The 19281-nt window shown below is 38.7% G+C and overlaps 1 long non-coding RNA gene across 1 annotated transcript in view; it reads left to right on the top strand.

Annotated features, from left to right (window-relative positions):
* LOC120399191 overlaps nucleotides 1-18142 on the top strand; it is a 49308-nt gene extending 31166 nt beyond the window's left edge. The window contains exons 3-5 of the long non-coding RNA XR_005595019.1: nucleotides 6516-6696; nucleotides 14421-14534; nucleotides 17982-18142. This is a non-coding gene — a long non-coding RNA (uncharacterized LOC120399191). The remainder of the gene's footprint in view (nucleotides 1-6515; nucleotides 6697-14420; nucleotides 14535-17981) is intronic.
* Nucleotides 18143-19281: the final 1139 nt, after the last annotated feature.

Here is a 19281-nt window from a genome sequence, read left to right as displayed (position 1 = left end):
TAAATAAATAAACAAACAAAAGCAGCTAGTTATGACCATTTATCAGTCTAACACAGGGGTAGGCAACCTGAAGGCAGCACACGAGCTGATTTTCAGTGGCACTCACACTGCCCGGGTCCTGGCCACCGGTCTGGGGGGCTCTGTAGTTTAATTTACTTTTAAGTGAAGCTTCTTAAACATTTTAAAAACCTTATATACTTTACATACAACAATAGTTTAGTTATATATTATTGACTTATAGAAAGAAACCTTCTAAAAACGTTAAAATGTATTACCGGCACGCGAAACCTTACATTAGAGTGAATAAAGGAAGACTCGGCACCCCACTTCTGAAAGGTTGCCGACCCCTGGTATAACAGTTGTACAGCAGTAAGAACACAAGAGAAAGAAAATTTAAAATAGCCAGTTTTATTAAGACTTTTTGCTTAGTGAGAAAAATCACAACGGGGATAAAATTGCCATCCTATCAAGTATGAATTGCATTAAAGTTCTTTCCTCTAGAGAATTGATTAAATCATTGTAAACAACCATTATAAAATAGTTGTCAAACAAATCACCATAGGAAATGAATTATGAAAATTAATCTGCCCTATTTAAAATTAATAAATAGGCAATTGTTAAAAGGCCAGATATGTCACCATTATTTATATGGGCATGATCTTACTTGGCAAGTGATCCCACTGAAATCACTGCACTGTTTGCAGAGTAAGATGCTGCTTAGTTTGAGTAAAACTGGCCCAATCTTTCCCCAAATTTGTAACCTGGCCTCAAATATCCTAATGCCACTGTAGAAATGTTTTCAAATCTCACACATATCAAAGATCTGCTATATTCTCCAGAACATTGTGTTTTATATGAAGGAAATATTTGATCTTATTCTTAGAAATCCAAAGCTTAACCTTACTCAATTTGATGTATAGGAATTTTACCATTGCTTTACTGATGATTAACAAAATAGTCTTATTATATCTGTCATGTAGCACAGTATTAAGAAACATCTGCAAAACAGAAATGGCATGAAAAAGTGCCATTAAAAGAAAAAACAGCTCCGAGTACACATTTTACTAATTAAATGTATTTCCTCTGATTAAGACCCTGATTAAGGAAAGACCTTGAGCTTATACTTAAGTCCATCCTAATCAAAAGAATATAAACAGCTGCTTAAAATTAAGTGCATGCATAAGTGCTGCTGTTAATGGGAATGCTTTTCTGAGTAGGGGATTTAAAGAGCACATAGTATATTATTGTAGCTCCTCCTTGCTGTGGCCAATCTAGTATGGTAAAATATAGATATCTATAAGTATTTGGAAAGAACAACATTTGAGTGTCAATAAGCACATTGGGTTTCCTGCCTACATAACCACATCCTAAACCAATGACTACCAGCTTCCTGAAGTTTGATATTTCCAGAATTACCATAGCTGTAATTTTGGGGATGATGCCATTGCTTTGGTTAATGAGGAACAGAGTTAGTTTGTTAGGTGATGTTTCTGGGCATAATATAAAAACATAGATCCTCTCTACCATAAAGAGTTACAGATACCTATATTTAACCAGGGTATTAAGGAAACAGAAATTGGTCCAATAAAATTTATTACATTCCCCCACCTTGTCTCTCTAATATCCTGGAACCAACAACGCTACAACAACACTGCAAACAAGGAATAACCTGGGCAATCAAACAGATCGGTGATCATATTGTGACTCTCTTGTAAGAGATATTTTTCATCACATCCCATTGGAGCTCTTCTTACATGTGCTTGAGGAACCCAAGGCTTCTAAATGTGTAGCTGAATCTGTTATTTGTTTACAGACTTTCTAAATGGGTATCAATGTGAGACGTTGTCAGTCATTTGTGTGGCACACGAAAATAAAATGTCTTACTGTATGACGTATACAAGTTTCAGTTTCAATAAAGGTGGCATTTTGTTTTCCCTTCTCTGGCTGCATTGTGCCACCACCTTACTTGATGATTGTCATTAAAAAACAAACAAAAGCATTGGAACAGAGATCTAAACCAAACCTGGAACAACTAGATATTCCAGGCTCTTTGGAATCAATTCATGCTGAAGAGAATTATGCCATAGCCTATGAGCAATTGATAGAGCAACAGAAGGTGAAGCAGATGCAATGGAAGAAAAATGAGCAGGTGTCTGGCATTAGGAGAAGTAGGACCTGGTTTCCCCCTCTGTCTGGTGTCTAGAAGAGATAATGGCAACACATATCCCTGCCAAGAGTGTGTTGTTTATGTAATGTGTTCACACCCACCTGCTCCTTCTCAAAATGAGCTTGTGAACTAACCTCATTGAAAAGAACAGAGGATGGAGAACAGAAAGTAATTGTTCCCCCGCCCCCCGACACCCCCTATTGTGACTGTTGAACTGAGACAAAACTTTACAGAAAATTCATAAAATCCATGAGGGAATACTGTTGTTTTACAGTTTAAATTAAACCAGTGTTGAACTGCTGGTTTTCTGTTTCACAATGCTTATCTTGTATGCTAATGCCTCACACATAGGCTCAGGCCCAGATCTTTATCTTCATATTTCCCAACCCTATGAAGACAGTGTTAGCATAGCTAATGCCAAATTAAGTCCACAAAAACAATTTTTATCTAATGAGTCAACATCTCTGGCTGTGTACTATAGAAACGAATGTCTCTGAACATAGCCTTTTCATGATCAAGCTATATAAACTGTGATTTTTCCTCAGAAACTACACAAACATATGACAAAAATAGTTGTTTAACATAGGAGCTCTTCTAGTAAGGATGGAACAGAATAATACCAAAACATTTGAGAATACTGTGGAGTAGACTACTGAACATGGCTGGATGGGAAATGTTTCCCCATTCTGGGAAAAATTTTGAGATTAAAAAAAATTCATACCCCATCAAGACCAAAACATCAACATTTTGAAAATTCATGAACCTAAAAATTTCAGTTCAGGTTAACTGAAAAATTTCATTTAGATATTTTTGAAATATTTCATTTTGGTTTTGATGTTTTAATTTTTGATTATCTTCAATTTGGAAATGAAAAGCCACTTCACAAACAAAAATAAGGAATTTTTCATTAAAACAATGTCAAAACAGGACATTCTAACAATTTCAAAACACTTTTTTACAAATGTTTTACAAAGTGATTCCATGCTCCCTTGTTTTACACCAAACGTTGACGTGAATGAGTTGCTTAATTTTCCACCAGTTTTTATGATGCCAAAGGAATCTTAATATATACCTTTTATTATTGCAATTATCTTATCTGGAGCTCCATATAATTTTGCTTCTCTCCATAGCTCTTTCTTCTAAGCCTTATACAATGCCTTTGTTAAGTGAATGAAAACAGCAAACATCTTTAATCCTCATTAATCCTTGTCTGTGAAGACTGAGGCAAAAAAAGCATTGAGAACTTCAGCTTTTTCCACATCATCTGTCACTAGGTTGCCTCCCCCATTCAGTAAGGGTTCCACACTTTCCCTGACCTTCTTCTTGTTGCTAACATACCTGTAGAAACCCATCTTGTTACCCTTCACATCCCTTGCTAACTGCAACTCCAGTTGCGCTTTAGCCTTCCTGATTACACCCCTGCATGCTCGAGCAATATTTTTATACTCCTCCCTAGTTATCTGTCCAAATTTCCACTTCTTGTAAGCTTCCTTTTTGTGTTTAAGCTCACCGAAGATTTCTCTTAAGCAAAGCTGGTCACATTTGCTATTCTTTTTGCACATCAGGATGGTTTGTTCCTGTGCCCTCCATAAGGCTTTTTTAAAATACAGCTAGATCTACTGAACTCTTTTCCCCCTCATATTAGCCTCCCAGAGGATCCTGCCCATCAGTTCCCTGGGCTTGATCAGCACTGATGGTCCCATCAAGGAAGAAGTTAAAAGGAGATGTGCCTTAGCCACAAGCACTGGACAGCAAATTGAAGAAATTATGAATAATAAAAACATTACAATTGGTACCAAATGAAAATTTATCAAACCAGACTAGGTTACTAGTGGAGTTCCAGGTTACTAGTGGAGTTCCTCAGGGATCAGTGTTGGGACCAATCTTATTTAATCTTTTTATTACTGACCTTGGCACAAAAAGTGGAAATGTACTAATAAAGTTTGCAGATGACACAAAGCTGGGAGGTATTGCTGATACAGAGAAGGACTGAGATATGATACAGGAAGATCTGGATGACCTTGTAAACTGGAGTAATAGTACTAGGATGAAATTTAATAGTGAAAAGTGCAAGGTCATGCATTTAGGGATTAATTACAAGAATTTTAGTTATAAATTGGGGATGCGTCAGTTGGAAGTAACAGAGGAGGAGAAGGACCTCGGAGTATTGGTTGATCACAGGATGACTATGAGCCGCCAATGTGATATGGCCATTAAAAAAGCTAATGCGGTTTTAGGATTCATTAGGTGAGGTATTTAGTGTTAGTATCGTTATACAAGGCACTGGTGAGATCTCATCTGGAATACTGTGTGCAGTTCTGGTCTCCTATGTTTAAGAAGGATGAATTCAAACTGGAACAGGTACAGAGAAGGGCTAATAGGATGATCTGAGGAATGGAAAACCTATCTTATGAAAGGAGACTCAAAGAGCTTGGCTTGTTTAGCCTAACCAAAAGAAGGCTGAAGGAAGATATGATTGCTCTCTATAAATGTATCAAAGGGATAAATATTAGGGAGGGAGAGGAATTATTTAAGCTTAGTACCAATGTGGACACAAGAACAAATGGATATAAACTGGACACTAGGAAGTTTAGATTTGAAATTAGATGAAGGTTTCTAACCATTAGAGGAGTGAAATTCTGGAACAGCCTTCCAAGGGGAATAGTGGGGGCAAAAGACATATCTGGCTTCAAGGCTAAGCTTGATAAGTTTATGGAAGGGATGGTATGATGGGATAGCCTAATTTTGGCAATTAATTTGGCAATTGACCTTTGATTATCAGCAGGTAAGTATGCCCAGTGGTCTGTGATGGGATGATAGATGCGGTGGGATCTGAGTTACTACAAAGAATTCTTTCCTAGGTGATGGCTGGTGAGTCTTGCCCACATGCTCAGGGTTTAATTGATTGCCATATTTGGGGTCAGGAAAGAATTTTCCTCCAGGGCAGATTGACAGAGGCCCTGGAGGTTTTTCACCTTCCTCTGCAGCCTGGGGCACGGGTCACTTGCTGAAGGATTCTCTGCAGCTTGAGGACTTCAGTAACTCAGACATAGGTTAGGGGTTTGTTACAGGAGTGGGTGGGTGAGATTCTGTGGCCTGCATTGTGCAGGAGGTCAGACTAGATGATCATAATGGTCCCTTCTGACCTTAAAGTCTATGAGTCTATGAGTATTAACAAGCATTACTCTGTGATCTGGAATCAGCTTTATTAAATGAAACAGAAATCAGAAGGTTGGAAGCAGTAGAGATGAGAGTTCAAAAGATGACAGGTGTAAAGCAGAAAGATTTTTAAGACAAATGAGGAAGTTAGAAGGAGAGCAGAATGTGAAATCTAGGTATGGGGTTGCTATAATTGAAAATGTTACAGTACTGGGACACAGATGTTAGGATGCCAAAGAAAATAATGCAAACACAACTAAAATCAGTCTGACCTAGAGGATGACCACCTACTAGATGTCAGGACATCATACTTAGGAACATAACTGAGCTGGAGGAACAAGCCATGTACAGGAATGAATAGTGATGCTGTACTGATTCCTGTACAAAGGTGCAAAGATGCTCTGGGATGAAAAAAAAAAGACATGAGACTAGAATTTACTCCAGTGACCTTTTTTTGTTGACTATCAAGATCTCTTGTCCTTCATGAGTCAAATAAACTTGATAGTGCCCTCAAAAGAAAAATGGAAAACATATCTATGGCTGTATCTTTTATTATTTTTGTCACATATAATACACAGACACAGATACATACATATACATATGTAAATGCATGAGTGTGTGTTTCCCAATACGTACAACACCATTATCTTCTTTAACTATGGGTCTTAGAGTGCAAGCTGATTTTCCCTTGAACTGAAGTAATATAGGATATATTAAAGAGAACTGCTGTCTGAGAATTCTTGCTATCAATAAGCATAGATTAACAATTTTCCCCTTTTATTGAATCAAAATCATAAAAAAATGCTAATAAGAAAAAGAGTTCTAAACATGTCGAGTAGCTAGTGTAATCTGGATAAAAAGTTTCCACAAAAAAGGTCCTAGTTTAACTCAAAAATCCTATGGTTTTATTATGTAAACTGGTTATTGTTTGCAAAATAAAGTAAACAAAACAACTGTAAATGGATATATTACCCTAAAACAAGGTAGAGAATAGCAGAGGGACCTATGGGTTGCCTTCAAATACTTGGTATATGTATGGGAATTCTAATCTGCTAGACAGTTTTATACCCATTATCTTTTTTCTAAGCTATTGGATCTTTCTTAAAAGTAACAAAACCAGGCTTGTACTTCTGGAAAGAAAGAACAATAAGAAGGTAAAGCCTTTTCTTTCCTTGGTTCTCTGTGTCAGATAAAAACTACAAACTCACACCACGTTCTGAGTTACTGGAATGGAACTAGAACTATTCAAAGATTCTTTTTTAGAAGGCAGCATATACAATGGCACAAAGAGATCATGAAATCAATACATAAAAGCTGTACACAGATTGACCAAAGGCAAGACTTTATTTTGAAATAAATATGGTGCAGCGGTAAGTTTTCCCTAACAAAATTTGTGTAAGCATCCTAATAGCACATGTACATAAATTGCACTAGCAGTTGATGCTAGGAGATTGAACACATTACTTTGTTGGCAATTCAAACTATTATTATGATAATATTTTTTTATTTTGGGAGGAAAACAATTTAAATGAGTGCATCATTTTGATTATCAGAGGGGTAGCCGTGTTAGTCTGGTTCTGTAGAAGCAGCAAAGTCTATAAGGTGCCACAGCATCATTTTGATGGAGCTCAAGGGATCATTTTATTTCAATTTTTCTTCTGTGGAAGAGTCTGAGGGTCAATCTATTTTTATTCGTTAAAAAATAAAAAATCAGCCTCAGTACAGGATACACTTTCACATTTCATATCAGCATCAAGAAATACTGAGCCCTGACATCCAAGATAAATGGACAACTATCCAGAAAGCAGTGGGAAAGGGTCAAATCCATTTGACTTGTGGATGACTGTAGAGAATGGTGGTTCACACAAACTTTTATTTTATTTCAAAAACTGCCAAGTGGAAACCATCACATGCAAATGTTTCATTTCCCTGATTGTAAAATAGGGAAAGAGGGAGATAACTTGGAAACTACGGGCCAACTATGTTGAGCATTTTCAGCTCCTTTTGGTCATCTCCTTCATGAGGCTTCATTCATTTCCCGAACCTCATGATTTCAGTCAGCATCTCTCATGATTTGGTCCTGAATTGTTTTTTTCCATTCATGGCCAAATCTTAATTTCTTTGTTCTTAGTCAAATCCTGCAAACTCTTATTTACCCCAGAGTCCTTTCATCCATCAGTAGCTTCATTGACTGAGTAACAAGGGAGGAAGGGCCGCAGGACTTCATCCTAAATGTTATTCTTTTCCACATTATTTGTAAAGCTGAGGACAAATGTTTAAAACATTCATAACAGTGTTGCTATTTATATCCTCCCTTTTTAAAAAAAATGAAAAATATGATGATAATTTCAAGAGTCTTGTTTCACTATTTTTGTCAATGTTTGGGGAAACATCCAGTAAATATGACACTTTTTTTTTTGCCAGCGAAGTGACTTTTTCTGATTATTTTGAAATGTTAACAGCTGCACATTATAATGGAAAGTAGGAAGCTGAAGTGCAAATGATAATATGAATTTGCTGCAGCAGCTGGTCTTGATCATTATCTTTCCCACATGATCAGAAAGACTCACGCTCAGAATAGGCAAGACCAGGAAGTAAAGGGCTGGCATTAGAGAAATGGGATAAAATAGTATGAAAAAGATAGTCAATGATTAACAAATATGCTTCAAGAGTAGTTTGTATCTCACTACACTAAAAGGTGAATACTAAATTTTTGTAAGTGTTTTTTATAAAGCGCCGTGGCTATTGCTTATGATGCTGACTAGTATTCTCTCGTTGTTTGCTTGTTCTCCATCTGTCTATTTGTTGTATGCACCTGTTGTACCTTGTCTTATACTTATATTTTATGGCTGATCAGAAAAGAGAATTTTAGTCCCATTGAACATTCTGACATTTTGACATTTGTTTATGCTGAAAAAATCAAAATGTAAGAGATTGTTGTGCAATGCAAAGTTCAGAAAAAAATTGATTCCAAAATGTTTAAACAAAAAGTTTCACCCTTTTCACCTAAACAAATATTTTGACATATCAAAAGAAAATATTTTATTTAATTTTGAATATTGATCCAAACTGAAAGTTTTCATTTTCATTTTCCCATGGAAAAAAAAATTCAAATTAGATTAAACTACATTTTGCGATGGGAACATTTTTCAGTCAGAAAATTTCAGCCAGTGCTATTAAACTGTAAACTCTGAAGTGCAGAGGCCATCTTATTGTTATGTGTTTTTATAGTGCATAGCACTGACCTGATTCTTGAGTGCTACTGAAATTCAAAAAATAAATATTTATAAAAATACCTACGTGGGTATTTGTGGAGCAGAGTGGAATATTAGTAAAGAAAATAAGTGATAAGGGTTGTGATGAGAAAAAGATTAAAATCCCACAAATCTGAAATGTGAAAAAGAGGAAGGGGGAAAAAAGACCTAACATGATCTTCGATCACCAGCATAGCTTCAAATTTCCCTCCATCAAAATGCAAGAACAAACATTACAGCAATGGGGATATCTTCTCCAGCATGGCCACTAGCTAGACGGGATTAGGCTCTTCCATTATTTATGTATGTTTGTCTTGTCTTTTAAATCCTTAGTGTTAACATGTTAGTAGTGCCACTTTCATTCAGACAGGTGACATAAAACAAACAGAGCAGCCCCGGAAGTACTCCTCCATTTAGTAGCTGCAACCGTGAGTTAGTAAAATCTGATGTTAATCCAAAATTAATAGTTTAGGGAGGTTTGTGAGGAATTCTAGAAAAGCACAGAGAAACTAGATATATCAGCAAAATCATGGCAGATTAAATTCATCATAAACAAATCTACTAATTCTATATACTCATATTACAGCTCCTTAGATAAAAGATTTAAGCATTAAAAAGGACAATTAAGTGTAGATATTGGCTCATTATGAAATAGTGCTCTAAAGGGGGGAATAAGGCTCTAGGTTAAGAAGGGGATCGTGAATAATATGGAGAACATTATAATAACTTTGTATGAACGCTATACTGTGAATATTGTCTAGAGTATGGATCGCTTTATTTCCGAAAGGACATAGCATAAACAATTTTTTAATTGGACAGCACCTGCCCAAGATATCAATTAGTTATGTTCAGGGCATCCCACTATTAACCTCTTTCCATACTGAGAACTGTTCCTTTTACAGCAACCAAAACGCATGCTTTTGTGACATCAAGGTTCAAATTTTGCAATGCATGTTTTAAAAGGGTGCTCTATCAGCTGGTCTGGGAACGTGTTCAGGAAAAGGTTATGATACATATTTTCCCAAGTCTGCGGACTTTCTTTGCTGCTGGTCAAAGGAGGCACATTCAGACCAATGGCTGAAGGAAGTAATTTAGCACTCCCTGAATATGGCCCCCATTATGGGAAGAGGACCAGAGAATTTGCACAACAGTAGATGATTCCTCCTTTCCTCAATTATCCAGGCCCTATATAGAAAACCCTTAGGTGCACATACTGAAATATGATCCTTTTGAAGTCCTGAAGGACAGATTGCCCATTTTGTTAGAATTTGACAATATGGTAATTTGCTGGAGAACCTTTTAGACAGGAATTTGCCTGCCTTAACTTGTTTTCTGTAATGGATGGTGTTTCTAGATGGATTGTGTTTACACTTTTAGTTTTGACTTTTCAAGCCCTACCTAGACTGAATCCTAAATATTTCTGATCTTCTGACACATTATGTGTAATGCAGTGTAGTTGTATCCATGTCAGCCCCAGAATATTAGCGAAATAAGGTGGGTGAGGTAATATCTTTTATTGGACCACATAGAGCTCTTCTTCAGTCCATGTGGCTCAAAAGCTTGTCTCTCTCACCAACAGAAGTTGATCCAGTAAAAGATACTATCTCATCCACCTTCTCACACTGTGTGTAAATAAGACACAAAGAGTGGGACTTTGATTCTGGATTCCTTGCAGGAGTAGATTTGGTGTCTTTGTTTTTTTGCAGTCCTGAGTCTCTGGAATATCTTCCCTCAGGATCTCAGAAGAGTCATAGATGTAGCTTCAGTAGCAAGAAATATATCTGTCTATTAGATATGATCTTTCAGTTGCTTTCTTTCACCTCTGAACTTTTTTAATTTTTGTCATGTTGCATGATGATAAATGATAGTAGAAAGAACAAGAACATAAGAAAGGCAATATTGGGTCAGACCAAAGGTCCAGCTAGCCCAGTGGTTCCTAAACTTTAACAACCTGTGAACCCCTTTCACTAAAATGTCAAGTTTCACGAACCCCCCCTAAAAATGAATATTTCCAGTGATTTTCTCCTTTACCTGACTATAAAAGCAGTAATCTTGGAAATATAAAATTTGTTTTTATGACATGTTTATTACACACTATTTATTATTAATTATTGTTTATCATTACAGTATTTTTATTACATTATGAAAACAGCAACATTTCTTCCAAGATCTCACTTTAGTAGCTTGTATAATTTTGAAAAATCCTATTATGAGACAAGGCTCCTATATTTCATCAAGGAGTATCAGATGTGAAACAGCATGAAGGTATTTAAGAAGCCAACTCAAAGAGTTCCTCTTATACAAGCATTCAGGTCTTGAGCAATCCAGGCAAACAACGCATGTTACAATAAAGCTTAAACTTGTTCTTCATACTAATTTTAAAAACAATACTAGCTGCCTATTTAATTTAAAAAACAGCAAAACATTTCCTTCCTTTCCATTTCTTATAAGGAGTCTTGAAGTTTAAATGTCCTCCTTGTGATAGATATGCTTGCTTTGATCTTCTTAGCTCTTGGAAGTCCAGGGGCTCCGGGCTGCTGGCCCTGTGCTGCCCGGGGTCCCTAGGACAGCTCTGTCCACCATTAGGGAATTTTTCCCCAAGAGCCCCCTGTAACATTCGTGAACATTTGGGAACCACTGATCTCGCCCAATATTTTGTCTTCCGATGGGCCACTGCCAGGGGCCCTGGAAGGAATTCATAGATTCATAGATTCATAGACTCTAGGACTGGAAGGGACCTCTAGAGGTCATCGAGTCCAGTCCCCTGCCCTCGTGGCAGGACCAAATACTGTCTAGACCATTCCTGATAGACCTACCCTTAAATATCTCCAGAGATGGAGATTCCACAACCTCCCCAGGCAGTGTATTCCAATGTTTAACCACCTTGACAGTTAGGAACTTTTTCCTAATGTCCAACCTAAACCTCCCTCGCTGCAGTTTAAGCCCACTGCTTCTTGTTCTGTCCTTAGAGGCTAAGATGAACAAGTTTTCTCCCACCTCTTTATGACACCCATTTAGATACCTGAAAACTGCTGTCATGTCCCCTCTCAGTCTTCTCTTTTCCAAACTAAACAAACCCAATTCTTTCAGCCTTCCTTTATAGGTCATGTTCTCTAGACCTTTAATCATTCTTGTTGCTCTTCTCTGGACCCTCTCCAATTTCTCCACATCTTTCTTGAAATGTGGTGCCCAGAACTGGACACAATACTCCAGCTGAGGCCTGACAAGTGCAGAGTAGAGCAGAAGAATGACTTCTTGTGTCTTGTTCACAACACATCTGTTAATGAACACAGCAGGTAATCATCAAGTGATTCTTTCACCTATCGCCCATTCCCAGCTTTTGGTAAAAAGAAGATGAACAGGACTCAGTCACCCTGATTTGCTTTCCTCAGGTGCTATAACTCACTCTTAAATTGTTACTTTAAGTTCTGCAGCCGTGTGCCTTCTCTCTGCCTATTTAATTTAGCTTCCCTGCTGCTTTTTTACAGATGGGCTGTGAACATCGTCTAATATATATTATTGATGTTTCTATCAAAACTTAGATACATTCTCCCTCTCCTCTCCTCTCCCCCCAACCTTTACCTTCTTTACCAGCTGGGGAAATAACTTTTAGGTCTAGAACTAATGGGTTTCCTGGGCTTCAGAGCACTGAAGAAAACTCGAGCTAAGGCCCCACAAATTGAAAAAAACACACACAAATTTTCATGGAGTGGCTCAAATTCTGCTGTGCAGAGGGTCTCATTTTCAACATACAATTCATTTACTATCTTTTATCCAGTCCCACACCTGAGGGGAATTTTGTGCCCAATGTCAAGCACCCAATGAGGCAGACTTCCACTGCAATCAGTTGTATTTAAACACTCATTCATGGACCGTCCCAATAGACGTGTGTGCTGGTATGTAGGGGGAGTTAAGTTAAGTTTCCAGCTTTCCAAGAGAAGTAGTAGCTGCTTGTGTTTGCTGACTGAAGGAGACATATTGACAGATTGTGGAGGGAGTCATATGCAGCCTCTTTTGAGAGATTTCAGCTATGATGTGGAACTTTTGAAGGATCTCATTAAACTCTGCTCACCCAACTCCCACTGGGAAAAGAACACTTATTTAAATAGGGTTGGTAGTAGTTGAAGCCTGACTCCATGTCTGATGGGAATTTAACTCCCGCTCAGAAAGCTATTGAGTCCAGGTATTATGGGACTATCTAGATGTCAGATGGGACCCGGGAAGAGCAGATGAGAGCTCAAAAGGTTTAATACTATCCATGGAAAAATATTAATTTATTTTTGGAGGATCTAGAAGGCACCGGCCATCAGGGAACTTTTCAGTTTTCATTAAGCCAATGTAGGTCAAAAACCATATGGATAGTTACTTATAAGGAGAGAAGGACCATGACTGAGGCATACAACATCACCATGCCCAAGTCTTAATTAGTTCCAGGATGGGAAGAGAGCAAGATGAAAAATTGCCTTTCTACTTCACAGTTGATTCAGTATTCAGCTTTGAGGCATTCTTAAAAGTGAATCAAAACTGTGTCCAAAATTCATAATTTCTTGAAATTATCAGTACAGAGTACTTATTTTTTCCAGAAATATTTGCATTCATACATACATACAAAACACAGCCCTTTAATATGCAGAATAAGATGTTCTCCCAGTATTCTCCCAGCCACACGACTTTAGGATAATCAAAGCTATCTGATTAAATGGATTGATCCATTACCTTCTTTTACTTCATGAAATGTGTGTTCAAATTAATACTTACATCACAAGAAAGTTAAAATGGGTTTGGCTGCCTTATATACCTATGTGCCCTGAAATCTGACACAGTTGGCAATATCTGTTCAAGAGGGAACCAAGACTGGAAGAGCAGGAAGGGGTTATAGTTCAAGAATAAGATGCATTGATAGTACTGAGCGGGGGAAAGGTGCTCTGTTCATTTAGGGCATGGATGGGCATCCTTTGGCACACGGCCCGTCAGGGAAATCCACTGGCGGGCCAGGACGGTTTGTTTACCTGCAGCATCCACAGGTTTGGCTGATCGCAGCTCCCACTGGCTGCGGTTCACCGTTCCAGGCCAATGGGGGCTGCAAGTAAACAAACTGTCCTGGCCTGCCAGTGGATTTCCCTGATGGGATGCTTGCCAAACATTGCCGATCCCTGCTTTAGAGGCTTTATATTATGCCTAGTTAAAACCAATGCTGTTAGTTCATCATTTTGATGAGCACCAAATTCACTTCCACTTTTTCAAAGTAAATAAAACAAAAATAGATTCACTGCCAATGTGCTTATAAATGGCATTTTAAAAAAATAATGCCAAGTTTGTGAAATGCCAAGTGCTGTGATATTTTGCCATGCTAATAGTCTTTGCGAAATTCAGCTGGCATTCCTAGCTTTGCCATAAGTCTTTGATGTTCCTCGATGCTCCGGTTAGTTGCTCATGATATCAGCACAAACCTCAGTAGCATGAAGGAGACATTCATAAAGCTGCAGATACTGTAGTAGGAAGAAAGAATGCCACTGCAATACACTGCATGCTTGAAGAAGCACACCCTGTTTAAAAAAATATAAATGTTCATGGACTCAGAGCAAGAACTATTGGGAGAAAAAAGTGAAGATTCCAAAAATGTTTAAATACTGTAAATTACTTTATAGAAATGCATTAATCTCACCTTGTTACTTTGGAATCTTTCCCTGTCTGCTCCAGGCAGCAGTACAAAGTGGTTGATAGCTACAGTTTGAGATATAGACTGACACTTTCTTCTGCAGCAGTCATGAGTGAGTTATTCCAATCTGTGCTAGCACAGCTGGAAAATTTACCTTCACACGGCTGGAATTCCATTTCAGTCTGTCATGATACACTACGCTGAGCCTGTTTCTTCATGAGCTACAGCATGGGTGCAATGTGTTTGCTGAGATTTCTACCATCACAAATACAGTCACTAAAGCCAACTATTAAAAGTAAGTTGAGATGAATGCTTTGAGACCATAAAATTATTTTTTAAGGGAATCTAAAAAGCCAGGACTCACTGGGTTAGAAAAAAATTGCTATTATGTAAGCTTATTTTTTCTTTTGAGTATTTACAGGTGCCTTTACACATAATTTGCATTATTCCGGGTTTAGGATATTTTAAGATTCTCCATCTCCATTACAGACTTCATATAGATTTCTCCAGTCCTTACTTGATCATACAGAAGAGCAGGGGTGGAGGAGTGAAGCTTGTTTCCTATTGCCTACTTGGCCTCAAGGAGTGTATGGGAGAGGTAGTACCTTTGAGTGATTCAAAATGCTGCACTCCTTGAGTGATTCTTTTCTTCTCTGGTCTTCACTGTACACCCAGCTTTCACCTGTGGCTCCAAGTAGCTGTAAGTATGTGACAGCCTCTCTATTTGAAAGAAGAACAGCTCTCCTCTCTAAAGAGCTAGCCCAGTATGACATTGACATTGCAGCACTCAGTGAAACTAGATTGGCAGATGAGGGCATTATTACAGAACCAGCTGGGGGGTTACACCTTCTTTTGGAAGGGAAAAGAACCACACAAAGATAGAATCCATGGAGTGGGAATTGCCATCAAGACCAAACTCTTGCAATGTCTTGAAAACTTTCCAATAGGCATTAATGAAAGACTCATGAAACTCCAGTTACTACTAAATAAGTTGCAATTTGCTACCATCATCAGTGCATATGCACCCACCTTAATAAGCCCTGACAATGCTAAGGAACAGTTCTATTCTGATCTCGACTCTCTCATCAAATCAATACCACAAAGTGACAAATTAATCATCCTAGGTGATTTCAATGCAAGAGTAGGTAAAGATAACAACAACTGGCAAGGTGTCATTGGGGAAAATGGCATTGGAAAAATGAATGAAAATGGTCCTAAGGAAGTGTGCAGAACATAGCCTGACAATTACAAATACCATCTTCAGACAGGTAGAAAAATATAAAACTACATGGATGCATGCCAGATCCAAACACCACAGATCCAATCCATCTAATAGATTACATCATTGTCCAACAATGTGACATAAGGGATGTCAGGATCACCAGGGTGATGCAATGTTGGAGGGATCATAGAATGAATAGGTCAATACTGAATCTACACATTGTACCCACACACCTGAAATGCCCCAAAACAATCAAGATGTCCCCTGATATTGTTAAACTAAACCATGCATCCTATCAAGACGCGCTACAAAGTGCACTAGAAACCAATCTGGGTGAAACCAGCCTTGTCTCATGGGTGGAATTCAGAGACACAGTATAAAAAACTGCCACTGACATCCTTGGATGGCAGAAAAGGGCTCCCCGTGACTGGTTTGATGAAAATGATGAGGAAATCACAGTACTCTTGAAAGAAAAAAAATGAGGCTTTCCAAATCTGGCAAAATGATATTCAATCCACTTCAAAGAGAGAGATATAAACACCTGCAAAGCAAGGAGCAGAGACAACTACACTTGATACAAAATAAATGGTGGGAGCAGGTAGCAGAAGACACTCAAATGTATGCAGAAACAAATCAAACAAAGAAGTTCTTTGATTCCTTGAAGCTAGTCTATGGACTTTCAAAGGTGGGCACAGGTTTGTGCATGATGGCTGATGGCAGGACAGTCATCAAAGACAAACATGGCATGGAACAGAGAGGGATTGAACATTTCATCCAACTACTGAAAAGACCATCCTCAATTGAAACAAGTGCTATTAATCAGACACCTCAAAAGCCTGTTAAGCACCACCTTGACTCACCACCCTCACTTAAAGAAATAGAAAATGCAATCAGTTTGATGAGCTCAGGATGTCCTCACGCAGAGATGGAATACCGGCAGAAATATATAAATCTGCGGGTCCAGAAGTGGTAACAACACTCCAGAAGATCCTTACTGACATCTGGGACATTGAAGAAATGCCACAAGACTTAAAAGATGCCACAATTATTCCTTTATTTAAAAATAAAGGCAGCAAAATGGTCTGTGATAACTACCATGGGATATCTCTCCTATCATCTCTGGAAAAATCTTTGCTCGTGTCCTCCTGAAACAACCGATTTCATCTATCTCAGAAGCCAGTCTACCTGAGACTCAGTGTGAATTCAGACCTGGTCGTAGCACCATAGATATGATTTTCAGTAACAGGCAAATACAAGAAAAAATGTATTGAACAAAACATGAATCTGTTCAGTGTTATCATTGATCTCACAAAATCATTTGATACAGTCCATAGAGAAGGATTATAGATGATCCTCAGCAAACTTGGTTGCCAACCAAAACTAGTAAAGATCCCTCATTTATTTCATGAGGGGATGCAAGGTCAGGTAATTTTTTAATAGAAATCTCACTGTCTCTTTTCCCAGTTCAAATGGAGTCAAACAAGGCTGTATCCTTGCCTCTGTACTGTTCAACCTCTTTTTCACCAAAGTTCTCAGCCATGCTACAAATGGGCTCAACAGAGGCATATACATCAGAGACACAACAGCTCAGTCTTCAATCTTACAAGGCTTAAAGCAAAAACAAAAGTTTGTGGATGATTGTGCCCTCCTAGCACACACAGAGGGAGATCTCCAGTGCATCGTAGATCACTTCGCTGAAGCATCAAAATTGTTTGGCTTCACAATCAGCCTGGAAAAAACTGTGCTGTTTCACCAATCATCTTCACCGCTCTCTGCTATATCCCCTAGCATATCCATTAGTGTAATCCAACTAAAGCAAGTTGGCAGTTTTACCGATCTAGGCAGCAACATCCCCAATGATGGATCGCTTGACAAAGAGATCATGAACAGGATACAGAGAGCTTCTCAGTCATTAGGAAAGCTCCTTGTTTTTTCTGCTGACTAACACAGCTACCACTCTGAAACCTGTCGACATACACTTTGGTGCAATAAAATGAGATGTTTTTGAGAAGGCTGTGTTAAATAGATCAGCATGGCAGCACACAACACTCAGAGCTTTTCAAGTCTTTAAAGAGGACATAAATAATCAATTATTAATTGCAAGGGAAAAGCATCATACTACTGCTATAGTTACCAAAATGCTCACCAATGACTTTGTCTGCCTGACCTGCTCACGAGCATGTGTGTCACGCTTTGGACTTCAGAGTTACTCCAGAATCCACAAAAAGAGACAGCATGAAAACGTCCTCGTCGAACCAATGGACTACACACACACACACTAGGCCTTGATCACATTGTAACTCTGGCCATGGGAAACAAGGTGGGAGCAGGAGCTGCTTGCCTGACTTCTCCCAAACCCCCCCCCCCCAGCAAGTAGATGGAACGGAGGCAGCAAGGGTTGGAGAATGGGAAGATCTCTAGCTATATCCCCCATCCCTACTTGCTGGCTGGGTGCACATGAACACTGTAAATTGTACTACAGAAAGGGTGAAGTAACTTATTTTGCCTTTGTCTCTCCAGAACAAGGGAGGAATTGTGGAATGGCAAAGGCTAGAAATGCTGCAGCAGCAGAAGACCCAACACACCTGCAGTGGAGGTGGGAATGGTTCCCAATGCTTAACTGCAAAATTTCTGCCCATAAAGAATGATGTTCATGGGGTCTTTCATGTAAGGTGCGGGAAAGATGAAGGCAATCTTTAGAACTCTATTGTGGTAGTTTTTGAGAAATAAAGACTAGGACATGAACTCTACCCCATTGGATTAGTCTGTACTTGTCTCATGTTGTGTGAACCTTTAGACTATTTTGTGTTATTCCTTCCTAGTTCTCCTCAGCCCCTTTGTCTAGTTTTAGGTTGCATTTTATTTCTAGGAACAGTATCTCAATGCCCTGTCCATTCCAAAGTTCCATCAGGGCGCTGGAACAATTTATATAGTGGGGGTACTGAGAGCCATTGAGCCAAACTGTAAACCCTGTGTATGATGGAAACCACTTCAAGCCAGGGGGTGCAGCAGCACTCCCAGCACCCCTAGTTCCAGTACCTATGAGTTCCATGCAGTGAATAAGGAATGGAGGAATAATGGGCGGTTATACAGGAGAGTCAGCACTAGTTTCGGATAGTGCAAGATCTCCAGTATTAACTCTAATCATCTCCCACCCTGGCTGCTCTTCTGATGCTGAATCTTACTGCCTCCTAATTTGGGCAGATTGTATGTCTCTGACAGGACTGTTGACTTGGCCTTGGAGCCTCTGAACTTCTTTTTGGACTCCAGGGCCACTGTTCTTCCTAACACACCCAACTCCCTCCAATGTGTGGCAGCAACAGTTTCTAGGTGAAGCCTAGTCTCCAGCCCTGCTATTGATGGAACAGCACAGAAATGTGGTTGGCATTTTACATTACAAGTATCTTTGTTGTAAAATGGAATGGCAGTGCACAGCTGATTCACATCTGTTTGATCTAAGCAGGCTTTGGGGGTATGAGAATGTGGTTTATATACTGTCCTTCCCTGTGCATCCAGGAGCAAGCCACACCACGGAGACTGCTGTACGCAGGAATAAGCTTTCATTTGTGTTGGAAATATACTTTTCTGCTGAGGAAATGTAAGCCCATTAAATAGAAAAACTCCTTCAAAATTTCACAGGTTAGATAGCTTGAGGATGGTGACCATTTGAATTACAGCATTACACTCAGAAGTCAATTTTCCACAGCTTCCTTAAAATACAAAGAGATTTTAAAATGCAGTGCTCCCCCCCCCAAGGTTTTACATTAGATTCAGTGTTCAAGGCACTTACTTATTGACACTGTTTTTTTACTGCAATGAA

This window comes from Mauremys reevesii, linkage group 2, assembly GCF_016161935.1.
Source record: "Mauremys reevesii isolate NIE-2019 linkage group 2, ASM1616193v1, whole genome shotgun sequence".
NCBI lineage: Eukaryota > Metazoa > Chordata > Testudines > Geoemydidae > Mauremys > Mauremys reevesii.
This window is presented reverse-complemented; position numbering and strand designations above follow the sequence as displayed.